The sequence below is a fragment of the Haliotis rubra genome, unplaced genomic scaffold, assembly GCF_003918875.1.
Source record: "Haliotis rubra isolate DU_JTF1 unplaced genomic scaffold, ASM391887v1 Scf428, whole genome shotgun sequence".
Lineage (NCBI taxonomy): Eukaryota > Metazoa > Mollusca > Gastropoda > Lepetellida > Haliotidae > Haliotis > Haliotis rubra.
In genome coordinates this window covers 552,895-566,480 of record NW_025767111.1, presented here as the reverse complement: position 1 = coordinate 566,480, position 13,586 = coordinate 552,895, and the positions used below count along the sequence as shown (strand labels likewise).

Sequence of the window (13,586 nt, the reverse complement as noted above, 5' to 3'; positions counted from 1 at the left end):
CTTCTGTCGTGTTCAGGCCGAAACAACGGGTGGAACTGTACCGAGTGAGTGAGTTAGTATGGTTTTACGCCGCTCTTAGCAATATTCCAGCAATATCACGGCTGGGGACACCAGAAATAGGTTTCACACATTGTACCCATGTGGGGAATCGAACCAGGGTCTTCGGCGTGACGAGCGAACGCTTTAACCACTGGGCTACCCCACCGCCCGGAACTGTACTGAACACAAAGAAAGCATGCAAGAGGCCAAGAGGGAATATTGACAAATGATGGTTATATTTCGGACCTCCTTTAATGCATATTATTTAATGTGATGTTTACGCGATTTATGGCTTTTCCATTGGACCAGAGTTGGGTGACATGACCACAAATCTCACTTTCATAAGTGTATGAACGACACATTTTGACGTTCACGTGTGTTTCACGAGACTGTGTTCTTGAAGTGACATTGGCCATGACGGACTACTTCCATATTCCGGGGGACAATCTTGGGAAACCCCAAGCATGAATAAACACGGAAGCGTTGTTGCTGTATTTATTCTGTTGTTTTCCTTGAATCTTGGACTTACAGTTTTAGCATAAATTGGGATAAGTTTAAAAAAGTATAAGAACTGACTTTCACTTTGTGTGAGTTTACTTCAGTGTGAGGGCCAAACTGTATGGACGTCGGATTTTTTTCTTTGTTCTCCCTCGCAGAGAGAACCTCATACACTCACTCATGATGTGAGGAGAGGGTGTCACTCAGAATTCACTCTGTGACGATGTACACGGGCTGTGGCACCCTCTGAATAGCCGGTGTGTTTTGTTTCAAATTCAGTGTCCACTTCCTTTATTCTCAATCATTTCTACACTATAGTAACCAGAATGGTCTCATTATGGCGAACATATCAACATACAATTTAATGAACGGTCCAGCACAATAGACCTTCTACGAATCGATTTAATGTGTGGACGCTTCCATAGTTTCCCCTATGATGTTTAAATGTTATAGATGTGATATGAAGCCAAATCTCAACGTGCCTTTGCTTCCTCTGCGTGTTGTTTGACACAACCTGGCGACATCCCCTCAATGCAGATGGTGCTGACTGACTGACTGAGTTTGGTTTTACGCCGTGTTTATCAATATTCCAGCAATATCACTGCGGGGGACACCAGAAATGGGCTTCACTTTTTGTACCCATGTGGGGATTCGAACCCGGGTCCTCGGCGTGACGAGCCAACGCTCTAACAACTAGACTACCCCACCGCCCCGCAGATGGTGCTGAGTTAAAATGAACACATGCTGCTAAATTGTCTGGGAGTATGAGACACAACCTTGTATGAGTGAGGCGGACAATGAGTTTGAACTCACTTGGTGAAGTATGTCTGTTTTATCACTACCGGATTGCTGACACCCCAGTTAGAACCCTATACGAGTAAGGCGCACAACGCTGAACAATGTGACAAGGGACCTGAATCACAAACACACCCGAAACAGGAATATATAGTAACGTCTCAAGCAGGACATTTAGACACATTTAGTGCAGGCAACAGGATTCTCCTGTTCGGGGTATTTGATACCGGAATACCATCCATGCAGGGGTATCCAGGCCATTGTTTCAAGGAGAAGTAGCAGCAACTGTGTCTCATGCCAACTTTGTAAATCATAGCAGTCGTGATAAGTTTGTCATACAATCCACGAAGCGGGAGACATTATTTGCATTGAACTAGGAAGAAGAACAAAATTAGTTATTTCCCCGTCACGATTTGTGGAAAAAGATGAAATGACTCAGTTCATTTCAGTACTGGAGCATTTGTATCGGGTTGGCTGAGGCGTAGTTCTATAATTAAGGTTCAGTCGCGTCTGTTGAATAGCCGGACAAGAAACGCTCGCCACATACCGATTAAGGTTATTTATCACCTATCTTCATTTGGCCTGTATACGCTATGAGGTGAGTTGGATATTGTTTCTCAGTTCTTATAAGAAACGAAGTATGGAAATACAAACACGTCAACAGAATAGAACTAAGTTTGTCAACATACTACAGGCAAAACCCACTACGCTATGTTTGTGAGCCTGCCATCTAACATGGCCATGTGGGAACTACGGTGTTTGTACCGAGGGTATTTGCATATTTCATTTGAATTCAAATAGCATGCGGTATATTTTCTAGACGGTATCAAAGGGAATCTAGGCTTTTCCACGAAATCTGATATCTTACTTGACACGTGACGTAGGATTCGAAATTTGGACCCGCGGCATGTTTTCTCTGCAAGATATTAGTTTATGTGTAGGGTAGCTTGTGTTCAGCATTTAGTAAACCGTTGAATCTAAATTTGCATGCGCAAATGAATGCGCAGTGAAGTATTGGACCATCGCCGATTGGTGATGCGCGTATATGAGTTTAGCAGGATAAAGTGAGTGATTGTAATAATTAGCTAAATGCGCCATATTGTTCTAAAATATGATGACTTGTAACTTTTTTATTCTCGCATTATAGAAAGCAAGCAGTGAAATGCTTTTGCCTTCGTTATGTTTATCTATTGTTTTGTATCTTTAGCTGTTTGTTTTTCGGGTATGGAAACAGACAGAATATCTAAAAGAAAATAAACATATCGGAACAAAACACCGCTGTACTGTGAACTACAAGAAACTGAAAATACTTGAGAATTATTGCATATGTTTCCGTTACAGCATTCAATATAGATATATACTAGATATATACCAACCGTAATAAGTGCAATTATCTGGAATTTTCATGATAAAATCCCAATAACGTTATATTACGGTCTTGGCAAAGTTTGCCAACCATTATCTACTTTCTGCGGACCAATTGCTGACATTCGCTGAGACACTCTGTTGGTGAAGTATTCTTTGTTACCGATTCATGGCTTGGTTATGCCCCCAAAACCAGAATCAGGTATGTTTAAGAGTTTTATAGCAACAAAATTACATCGATCGCCATTATCGTATGTTATTATTAATTAATTGTAACCATACCTGATGCTATTCTCTTCCTGCCGTTACCTGTATGTAGGCACTAGCAACCTATGACCTTTTGTAGCCTATGTGGAACCGGTTTTTTTTAAGGAGAACGATTTTGAAGAAGCCAATCGGATTGGAAATAATTTCTACCCAGTTACCATAGCAACCAGAATAACAGTAAATGTCACGTGAATAATGCATGAAGAGAGATAGCTAATGGAGTTTTGTTCCTCGTCATGGCTCACATTTAATTCCTGTATTGCTATTGTTACTGTTAATAGCGTACATCAATAAGAAATAATTCAAAACCACTACATTAGGACTGACAATTGTGCATACAGATTAATTTTATCAAGAATTTATTGTATAATATTATTATTAAAAGTATTACTTCCATCAGAGTGCACAAGGTTCCCACGAAAATACCTTCGTTTGTCCTGTAACTCGAAAAATACATTGAGGGAAAATGAAGACCAAACTGGTTGAACTCGTTAATAGTAAGTGCAGCATAGCTTATATTCCCTGTTCCATTAGTCACTTGCTTTCGTATTTTGCATGTATTAATTACCCCTCGTATATCACTTCCTTTCAAATATTACCGAAACAGAATTTTGAATATTGTCCTTTTCCGTGATTAACACAACTACTGCAATACTTTCTTTGAGAGGCATTTTAGAAGTTGTATAGATGAAGGAAAACCAAGTTCTATGGATAGTCAGCTTCTTTCTTGCAATGACTGCGACGTTTCGGCGTAGGTACTAACACCGTTATCAAGCAAGTGCTCATTGCAATAAAGAAGCTGACTATCCATAGAACTTGGTTTTCCTACTGAAATACTATTACGGAGCTATGGAGAGTTACATGATAATGAAACAATCAAAAGGTATACTTTTGATAAATTGGACTGTTAACATTAAGCATGACTGATAAGATTGTCCAGCAGCTTGGGATGTGTGTGTGTGTGTGTGTGTGTGTGTGTGTGTGTGTGTGTGTGTGTGTGTGTGTGTGTGTGTGTGTGTGTGTGTGTGTGTGTGTGTGTGTGTGTGTGTGTGTGTGTGTGTGTGTGTGTGTGTGTGTGTGTGTGTGTGTGTGTTGACAGGTCGGTTTCCCTGTAGTTTAATGCATGTAAATAACTGAATTAAGCGTGTTCGTTCTGGAGTCCCTCACAACTGACACAACACGTTTCAGTTTATTATACCTATCGCCACTAGTGTTCATTGTGAGTGGTTAGATGTATGTACGATAAGCCTTACACAAGCTCCTTGTGTGTTGGAGGGGGCTTCCTGGTTCGACGTATATGCTATGTCAGTGCAGGCAACACACCCGGAGATACAAGAGATTTGGGACATACAATTAGTAAGCAGTTAAACTCATCAAAATTGATTTACTTTGAAATGCTGGCATCTTTATATTTATTTAACAATTTATTGTTTGTATGTGGTAAATCAGGTCTTGCGTGTATTTCAACTGTGGTTAGATTTTTGCATATATACAAGTGTCCAGGATACACACTGCTGTCTGGGCTGGGACTCCGTAAGCCGCTGGGACGGTCCACGTCCGGCTGTTGCTGTCATTTACCCCAGAAGCGAACAGTGTAACAATCAAGATGTACGTTATATGTTGGGTTTTGGACAGATACACATGATAATTACACAGGTACACGTGGAAATTACACAGGTACACATGCCAATTACACAGGTACACATGGAAATTACACAGGTACACATGATAATTACACAGGTACACGTGGAAATTATACATGTACACATGCCAATTACACAGGTACACATGGAAATTACACAGGTACACATGGTATTTACGCAGGTACACATAACAATGACATATACACGGATACACATGACATATACACAGGTACACATGACAATTACACAGGGACACATGTACAACTTCACAGGTACACATAACAATGACACATACACAGGTACACATGACAATTACACAAGTACACATGGCAATTACACAGGTACACATGACAATTACACAGGTACACATGACAATTACACAGGTACACATGACAACTACACAGGTACACATAACAATGACATATACACGGATACACATGACATATACACGGATACACATGACACATACACAGGTACACATGACAATTACACAGGTACACATGGCAATTACACAGGTACACATAACAATGACATAAACACGGATACACATGACATAAACACGGATACACATGACATATACACTGATACACATGACAATTACACAGGTACACATAACAATTACACAGGTACACATGGCAACTACACAGGTACACATAACAATGACATATACACTGATACACATGACAATTACACAGGTACACATGACAATTACACAGGTACACATGGCAACTACACAGGTACACATAACAATGACATATACACGGATACACATGACATATACACGGATACACATGACTCATACAGAGGTACACATGACAATTACACAGGTACACATGACAATTACACAACTACACAGTTGAGTGAGTGAGTGAGTCTAGTTTTACAACGCACTCAGCAATATTCCAGCTATATGGCGGCGGTCTGTAAATAATCGAGTCTGGACCAGACAATCCAGTGATCAACAGCATGATCATCGATCTGAGCAATTTGGAACCGATAACGTGGTAACCAAGTCAGCGAGCCTGACCACCCGATCCCGTTAGTCGCATCTTACGACAAGCATGGTTATTGAAGGCTCATTCTAACCCGGACCTTCATGGGGTCAATTACACAGGTACACATGACAAATACACAGGTACACATAACAAATACACAGGTTCACATGACGAATACAGGTTTACACATGACAACGCCATGTTTGTCTCTGCACACTAAAAGTAGTTTCTGCATGGCGTTTTATTTTTGCATAATCATTTATATGTAACGTAAGTGAACGGATGATGTTTAATGTAGTTATCCCACAGAGAAGCATATCCAGTGCATGGTAGTCACTACAGTCTGTGGAATCGGAGCTTTTTCTTTGGTACACGTGTTGTCTGTCTGGCAACAGTACGCTTGTCGAATAAGCTGGCGCGTTCCCCGAGACCCATAGGGATAGCTTCAAATGTAAATTTAACCTCAATTACAATCTGACCTGCAATATACTTTAGATATAATTAAAGGTGTTCAAAGAATGTAATTTGAAAGCTTGCCAGGTGTTTGAATGAGTCTGTTTGAACACAGATGTGGCAGAATGTAAGTTTGGAGTCACACCTCATCTCACTGATGAACACCTCGATGAACGCACCGAGTGTTGACTTAACCAGGGTTTGCCGAGCTCGTTTCGCAGCAAGCACTCACTTAGAGAGTTCAACACATTTACTTATCTGTTTGACCGTGTGTAAATGACACGGTTTGTTATGGTTGTACGTTATGCTTAGAGATGATGTGACTGACAGTACCCTGACCCCTGAACTCAGTCCACGCCTATTTATCACATTCCCGAATTCTCATTGTATTTTCAAAGGATTTGTCGTTTCGCAATTTCCGTTTTGGCATGCTATTCAAACTTGGCGTTGTTTCGCAAGGCTAGCCTTAGTCTATCATGTCAAATGTACAGACGTTATCGGTTCCTTTATGATTCTAGCTCACACAAGCCAGTGTATTGGAAATGTAGTGTTCAAAGTACTTTCACAAGCGCTACTGTATGACGGTTACTTGGTTTGTACAACGAAATGTCCATAATCGTGACCCCCTTATTCCGTGATAACTTTAGGCCGGAACTACTTTCAATGTGCCTCAACGACACAAGACACTGACACAACAACGAGAACATTTCGTCTTGTCATATAACCAGTTTATTTCATCTGGAGACAGTTTGACAGAAAATGCAAACGTCATCTAAACCAACACAGACGACATCGCCGTAACAAATCCGATTATCACTCAGAGCCGTCCGGATATTGGAGGTTGAACTGTTCTTTCATAGCGGATTCGGCCTCACGTTCTGGTAATACAACGAATATTTCAATTTGCCATATTTCAATTTTCAATGGTGGCTGTTTCAGCTGCAGTTTAATTTATCATGGTACACCACAGTCTTCTGTAATCTAGCGAGATAAAATTATCTTGCATGACAACACAAGTGGCGATCTTGTCTATTCAACTCCTCTCCAACAGACAAAGCAGTCTGTGGTTAAGACCACGCTTCTGTTTTATTTCATGGTTTACTGATCTTTTGGGTATGACAAATTAATTTCGGTAGGTTGAAATTAGGATGAAAAATGTATTTGTTCAACGGTTCTGTTATAGGTGCATGGTGATTCATTTTCTAGAGACTCTGTCTATAAAAATGAATAAATTTTGTTTTGTATTTAAAAATATGAAGTTAAAGGTAATGTGTTTATATTTTTTTATTTTGTTTTTGTGCCATCAAAGATTGAGTGAATGTGTTTATGTAAATAAATTTGAATTATTTGTTATTTTCTGGTTTGGCTCCATTCGATAGAGTCAGAGTAATGAGAATAAAACATAAGTGTCGCCTAACGTAATACATGGTACTTACATCAATATCAGTGATGAAGAATGCTTGCCTAAACTGAATATTTGTTGAGTTTATGCATGTACAACTACACTGAACCATTTAGGATCATGCCAGCTGCAGATTGCCAGTCGTCGATACCACCCACAGGTGGACAGAACATCCAGACGCTCAACTCGGAAGTATACTGCAGTCACTTGCACGTTGGATGAAAGGCTGTCTATTTTATGAAAAAATATATATACAATTATAGTACAGTGTGCCTTTGTATATCGGATCTGGAGCGCAGAGAAGATTACACGAGTACACCTTGCTCCCATGGTGATACGATGCAGAGTTAAGCAGTCTTAAAACCAAACCCGGATACAGCGCTGGTGTGTGGTAACGCCCAATCATTTCAAAAACTGCGCACATAGTGTCACAATACCGAAAGGTTGCACCGGTAAATTTGCCGGCTTGTTCGCCCAGCACAAAGCATATCCAAGTGTTATTATATCAAAACCATTGCGGTTAATTTTGTTGGTGTGATGAATCAATGGCGGCAGCTGCTGATCAGGCAACAGATCAAATGGAGTCATGCAGCTATTTATATGTTTGGGGAATTCCCAACTTTCAGTCCATGGGCGTAGGTCCAAGGACGCGACCCACATGCAGTACAGGACACGTCATAGTCACATGACTACATTCTCAACATAGATCAGGCACCACTCCTCATAGGGTACATGGCCATGTGACTTAACCTTGTGTGTTAGGCGGGAAACCGCATGCTTTTGGGGATCAATCGATGTGCACGGGTACCACCTGAGATTCGGCCTTGCAGTCAGTGACGTGGTATAGTGGGGTGAGTCGTTCCTAATTAATGTAGTAATTCAAGTAACAGAAAAAAAGACGGATTTGCAATGCGTTAACTGAAAAAAATAACATAAACGGTTAATTTAGGGATATTTAAAAAAAAATATGAATGTCATATTTGAATTAACGGTTGAAGATGAGGATGTTTGTGAACCATACGAGGGTAGACAGTCTAACCAAGGGTTCCGAGAGAAGGCGGATCTTCACCGAGCCTGTCCATGACACCAACAACGATGCAGTTATGAGTTGACTCGTGTTGTTCACAATGGTGTCGGCAGCTACTCTGTCGCATCGGAACATACGCTAAGTTTCCTAATTGACACAGCGTAATTGCATCTGCTCTGTACGTAAAAACACAACATGAATATAGATGTTTGTTAATCGCTATGTTAGTTAGACTTCATATTTAAAAACAACCCATCCACCTCACTACCTCTCACATACGCTACTTCCTCATCAGGTTGTATATGGAATATATAAACGTTCCATAGAATTGGAGGCGTATGTCTCGTCAAATGTTTCGTTTTTTGTTTAATTGTATTTAGGTATTTGTGGCTTTACAACATTTCAGACCATCACAAATATAGTTAGAGGAACGAATCATATCCTTTTCCTTTTTGTTTATTTATTTAATTTTTAAATGCCAGATTGGATTGAAATATGAATGTGGCGTTTGTGACAGATCTACCGGGGGAAGACCTGGAAAACCTGGCTACTAGGGCTATGGCCGCCATTAACATAGTGGTTATATGTCAGTAACAATAGTTAAAGAGTAAAAGAAAAAATGTTACAGTTGATGTTTCATTTTTATTATGTCATCTTATCATAAAGATGTGTGAAAGGACAGCTGTAAGGGGAAATGGGAGGCTGTATTTAGCATATTCTTGTATTTCAGACACAGTAATATATGTTTAAAGGTATCAAAATACCCTAGGACATATATTAGCGTGTCTGGAAAAAGCAATATTTGTCTGGAATAATCATGCGAAAATTATTGATTTTTTTACAAAAATGTGGCAACCCTGTGTATCCTGTCAAGTAACTTTACCAGAACTTGAGTTCTTCATTTTTAGAATTACAATCATTACAAAGATCTTTTTTGTCCCATACGTTTAGGGAGATTAGTGAGTAGCTTGATGTGAATACAAGCAGCCGGGGCTGTGTCAGATCAGAAACTCACTACCACTTGAAATATAAGACAATATTCATTTGGGAAGCTTAAAGAGATTCCGAAGACCTAAAAATGTGTCTTCAGCCCTCAGTATCTGCCCAGAGCTCTTTGCATTATTGATGTATCAGCGCTTATGTATGCTAGGAATTTACAGATCATTAATGTTTGATTTGGTTTCATATAACAATGTTTTTAGTAAAGTACAAATATGCACACAAAAATACAAATTGTCTTTCTCGAGACGTCTTAGACAGTTGATGACATAGTCAATATGTTACTGCATTTTTAAAGTGTATTTATTGTCATGGGGCTACAAGTAAAGGTACAATATTGTCACAGGAAATGACGTGCTCATTTGTTTAATAATATAGTACGTTCATATGAGTTTGTATGTATTTATGGGCACATGTTACACTTACGTTGGTCTTATATATGTAGTTTCAATGACTTGTTCATCTGACCAACAACACTCAATTTATCTCTAACGATTGCCAACTCCTGGAGAAAACCCCGGAATGAGCAACACTCTGATCCAAGATAACTTTGGTAGTATTTGTTTATTCTTCTTTTTTTCATACATGTAAGAAATTTAGCCCTTCGAAAATATCAAAAACAAGGCTTCCCGAGGCACTAAAAAATCAGCACTTTTTAACGTACCGTATTGTTCATATCACCTGGTGCTGGGTCGCTGTGTCTCCTTCATATACCAGTCCCCGTACTTTCATTTTAATATTCATCAACGTTATATTGTAAACACACAGATAAAGTCCGTTTATATTGGTATTTAGTGTGTACCCCGCAGTAATACGTAACAGAGGTCACTAAGCAGTCAGAGGCCGCCCATGTAGGACTGGCCAGACGTTTTCAGCTATATGTATTACTTAAGCCATGTATACGTTAAACAAATACAACATCGTCTCTTCCTTCTCAGTACATTTCCTTAGTGAATATATGCCCACAAACGTCTACCATGCACGGGCTGCGTACACACCAATGCTATCGTTTAAATCCAACTTTACACTCCACCGCATGCTCTCGAGGTTAGCTTGCGGCTAGAAACAGCCTGGTCTGAGATTCAAATTGCGTGATTGCGACAGCCGTTTCGCTGCAATGCTTTATTTCAATCCTTTATTTTCAACAGGCTATAAACAAGTGCGAAAGCAAGTGATGTCGAAATGGTTTATTACCGTTAACACGCAAAGCCCCCATCGGATACGTGTAATTTCGTGGTTTGACAATAATTTCAGCTAAGCCCCCTTGTGATATGAGTGAAGTTTGATCTGTAAAGTAAATCTTACATGTGATGCCCTTCCTGACACCGGGTGTTGAAATGGCAGTGTTTGTTACCGTGAGCTTACTGTATACACTGTTTTACTGTCCTCCTTTCGGGACAGTTGAAGTCAAGTGTGACCGAACTTGTATGTATGTATTTATGAAGTTTCAGTTGACACTTGTATTAAACAGCCGAAATGATGGGTCCTGTCTGTGTAAGCTCACACTAACTATTCATCATTTGCAGAAGATCAGAACAGTTCTTTTCATTCTGGTGAATAGTTGGTCAGATATACACCCATGCCACTTGGGCCACTCTTTTTGGATACAAATATTCATCCTTATCATCATCATCATCACCATCATCATCATCAGATATTATTCTCTTAGCATGTAATCTTTCTGTGTGTGGCCTCATGTCGAGACAGAAATTTGACCCCCACCCCCCACAAAGAAACAAACAAAAACAAACCAACCAAAAAAAACAACTTTACCAACTTGAATCTTAGAATGTTTAAAACGGTTGACTTGAATACTTTCCATATATATTTCTCCCCAGCTAATATATCGGTTTTGGTGATAGTGTAGATACAGTGTAGATCACGGTGAAGTCGACACAGATTTACGCTCTCGACATAATACCAAGGGTGCACGTATATAATGTATGTTTTGTAGAGCAGTCTGTTGTGGTAAGGGAACCTGCATCCACAAAGAAAATACACTAACAATTCCTTTAGAATAAAATGATAACAGATTCACATGTATATTCGTTGTGATTTATGTCCTACATCCATCTGATGGTGACTGCACATTGATGGGTCTAACATTCACCGTTAATTTTATCAGACACTATTGTCAGTATCTGCGGATAAATATAAAAAAATATATTTTATTTTACAGTGCAAGTGGAGTGCCCCTCCTTGAACACGGAGGAGCTTGTTGTGTCTCCCAGCAACCGATGTAAACTCCCCTCACTGGGGGTTTTGCTTGCCACTTATGTGTTGCGCCATCATACTGGCCTGCAAAATCCCAACTGAGGAGGGCTGAAAGCTGCTCGACCAATCAAATTGCTGGTTACAGTCAGGTATCCAATCAGAACGTGCAAAGTCACAGAACTGGACTCACATCTTCTAGGTAATTTAACCGAATGACTTCAGACTGAATAATGTCATGACATACAGGTTTCAAATGTTGGATCTTTCCTACGGAACTGCATACTGTAGTCGCTTAAAGTGCTTTTATTGGAGACTTGGGAAGGTTTCAGGGAATTGTATCATTAACGGGTATCAGGTAACGGCTGTGTCTAAAAATATCAAGGACGCTCAATAAATAGTATGCATATAGTCTTCTGTTTGAACGCATGTAGGGGAGCTGTCATTACTTTTTAATACCGTATTTCCTCTGTTAGATTCCTGGTCGTCTATTAATTCCGTGCCAGTCGTCGACCGAGGGTCTATTCTGTTTAATGATGGCACCCTTGGCGAGAAACTATACCTTACTGAATCCCAAATCCTACAGTTGTACAAAGGGTACATTTGCATGAAAGCAACAACATATGGCAATAAAAAAGGGAACTGTTATCTTAGCTTCTATTAGCCTGGCTTCTATTTTCTGGAAAGAGCGCATGGCCATGGATCAAGGAGAGATCAGAATGTATTATAATCTCAGCGTCTAGCAGAGGAAATACGGTACTCTTAATCTGACACATTCAGGTTTCAAAACACGCTGGAAACTGTTATGATTGTATAAGGAAGGAAGCGAAACATCCAACGCAGAATTTCGCAATGTCAGGATTCTCATGTATGTTTGTATAAATAAAACTCTTAACAGAATGTGTCGGCTTCTGTTTATACTATCCATATGAGGACCCGGATGTCGGTTAATAATTTTTAAAAGCACTTTCATTTGACCAATAAAAGTTTGGACCAGGTGTTCAAATGTCTGTTCTATCGAAGCTTCACATACCAACGTAAATGCAATCCCGCATTTAAAGTTGAAGATGTTCTTGTTCAAGACGAATGTCGCATATTTCCAACAGATTAGAAACAGACATTTTTCAACATTTTCGGCATTATTCCTCAGAAAATATACTGTGGATAATATATAGCATAACACGCACACATCTCGGGAGATAGGGTTACATCACAATGCATTCTTATTTAGGACAGATAATCCGTAATCCCTTGTAGTTTGTCGGTTATTCTTTGAATATCCAGGGTCAGATAACCTACTTTACAGTACAAGACTCTCAGGATACACGGACGTCATGCCACATCTACACTACCTACCTAAATATCCTAAATATCCCACCCACCTACCTAGAATGAGCAGCTGGGTCTAACGGAAATACGCACTGATATCTTGAAAAGAGAAAAACAGGCATGTAAGGGACCGTTCATAATTTTTAAACATATTTTTTTTGGGGGATGGGGTGGGGGCGATGATGATGATTTTTATGGAGAAGCATATACAATGTGAATCCCCCCCCCCCCCTAAATTTATGTACAAAATAAGTGACCCCGCTGCATGCCATGTACAAAATCAATGACTCCCTCCCCTTCCCATAAATTCTAAGCATAATTTTAAACATACAATTATGTACAAAATTGCCCCCCCTTGTCCTGAAAGTTTATTAAATGACCATTGAAACTCGGGTGAAAATGAAGTGAGCACCCTCCCTTTTCTCAATAGTGTGCGCACCCCACCCCACCCCCTTTCTCAAATAGCTGTATCCGCCCCTGATAGCAATACATGTTGGCATGTTCTCCACGCAATGTTCGCATTAACTTTTAAAGGACAGTTACTCTTTAGCAGGCATGTTAAC

At 39.8% G+C, this 13,586-nt stretch overlaps 1 long non-coding RNA gene across 1 annotated transcript in view; it reads left to right on the top strand.

The window, feature by feature from the left end:
• The window catches only part of LOC124288895, a 65,712-nt gene extending 53,118 nt beyond the window's left edge, over window positions 1-12,594 (top strand). The window contains exon 3 of the long non-coding RNA XR_006901541.1: window positions 11,663-12,594. This is a non-coding gene — a long non-coding RNA (uncharacterized LOC124288895). The remainder of the gene's footprint in view (window positions 1-11,662) is intronic.
• Window positions 12,595-13,586: the final 992 nt, after the last annotated feature.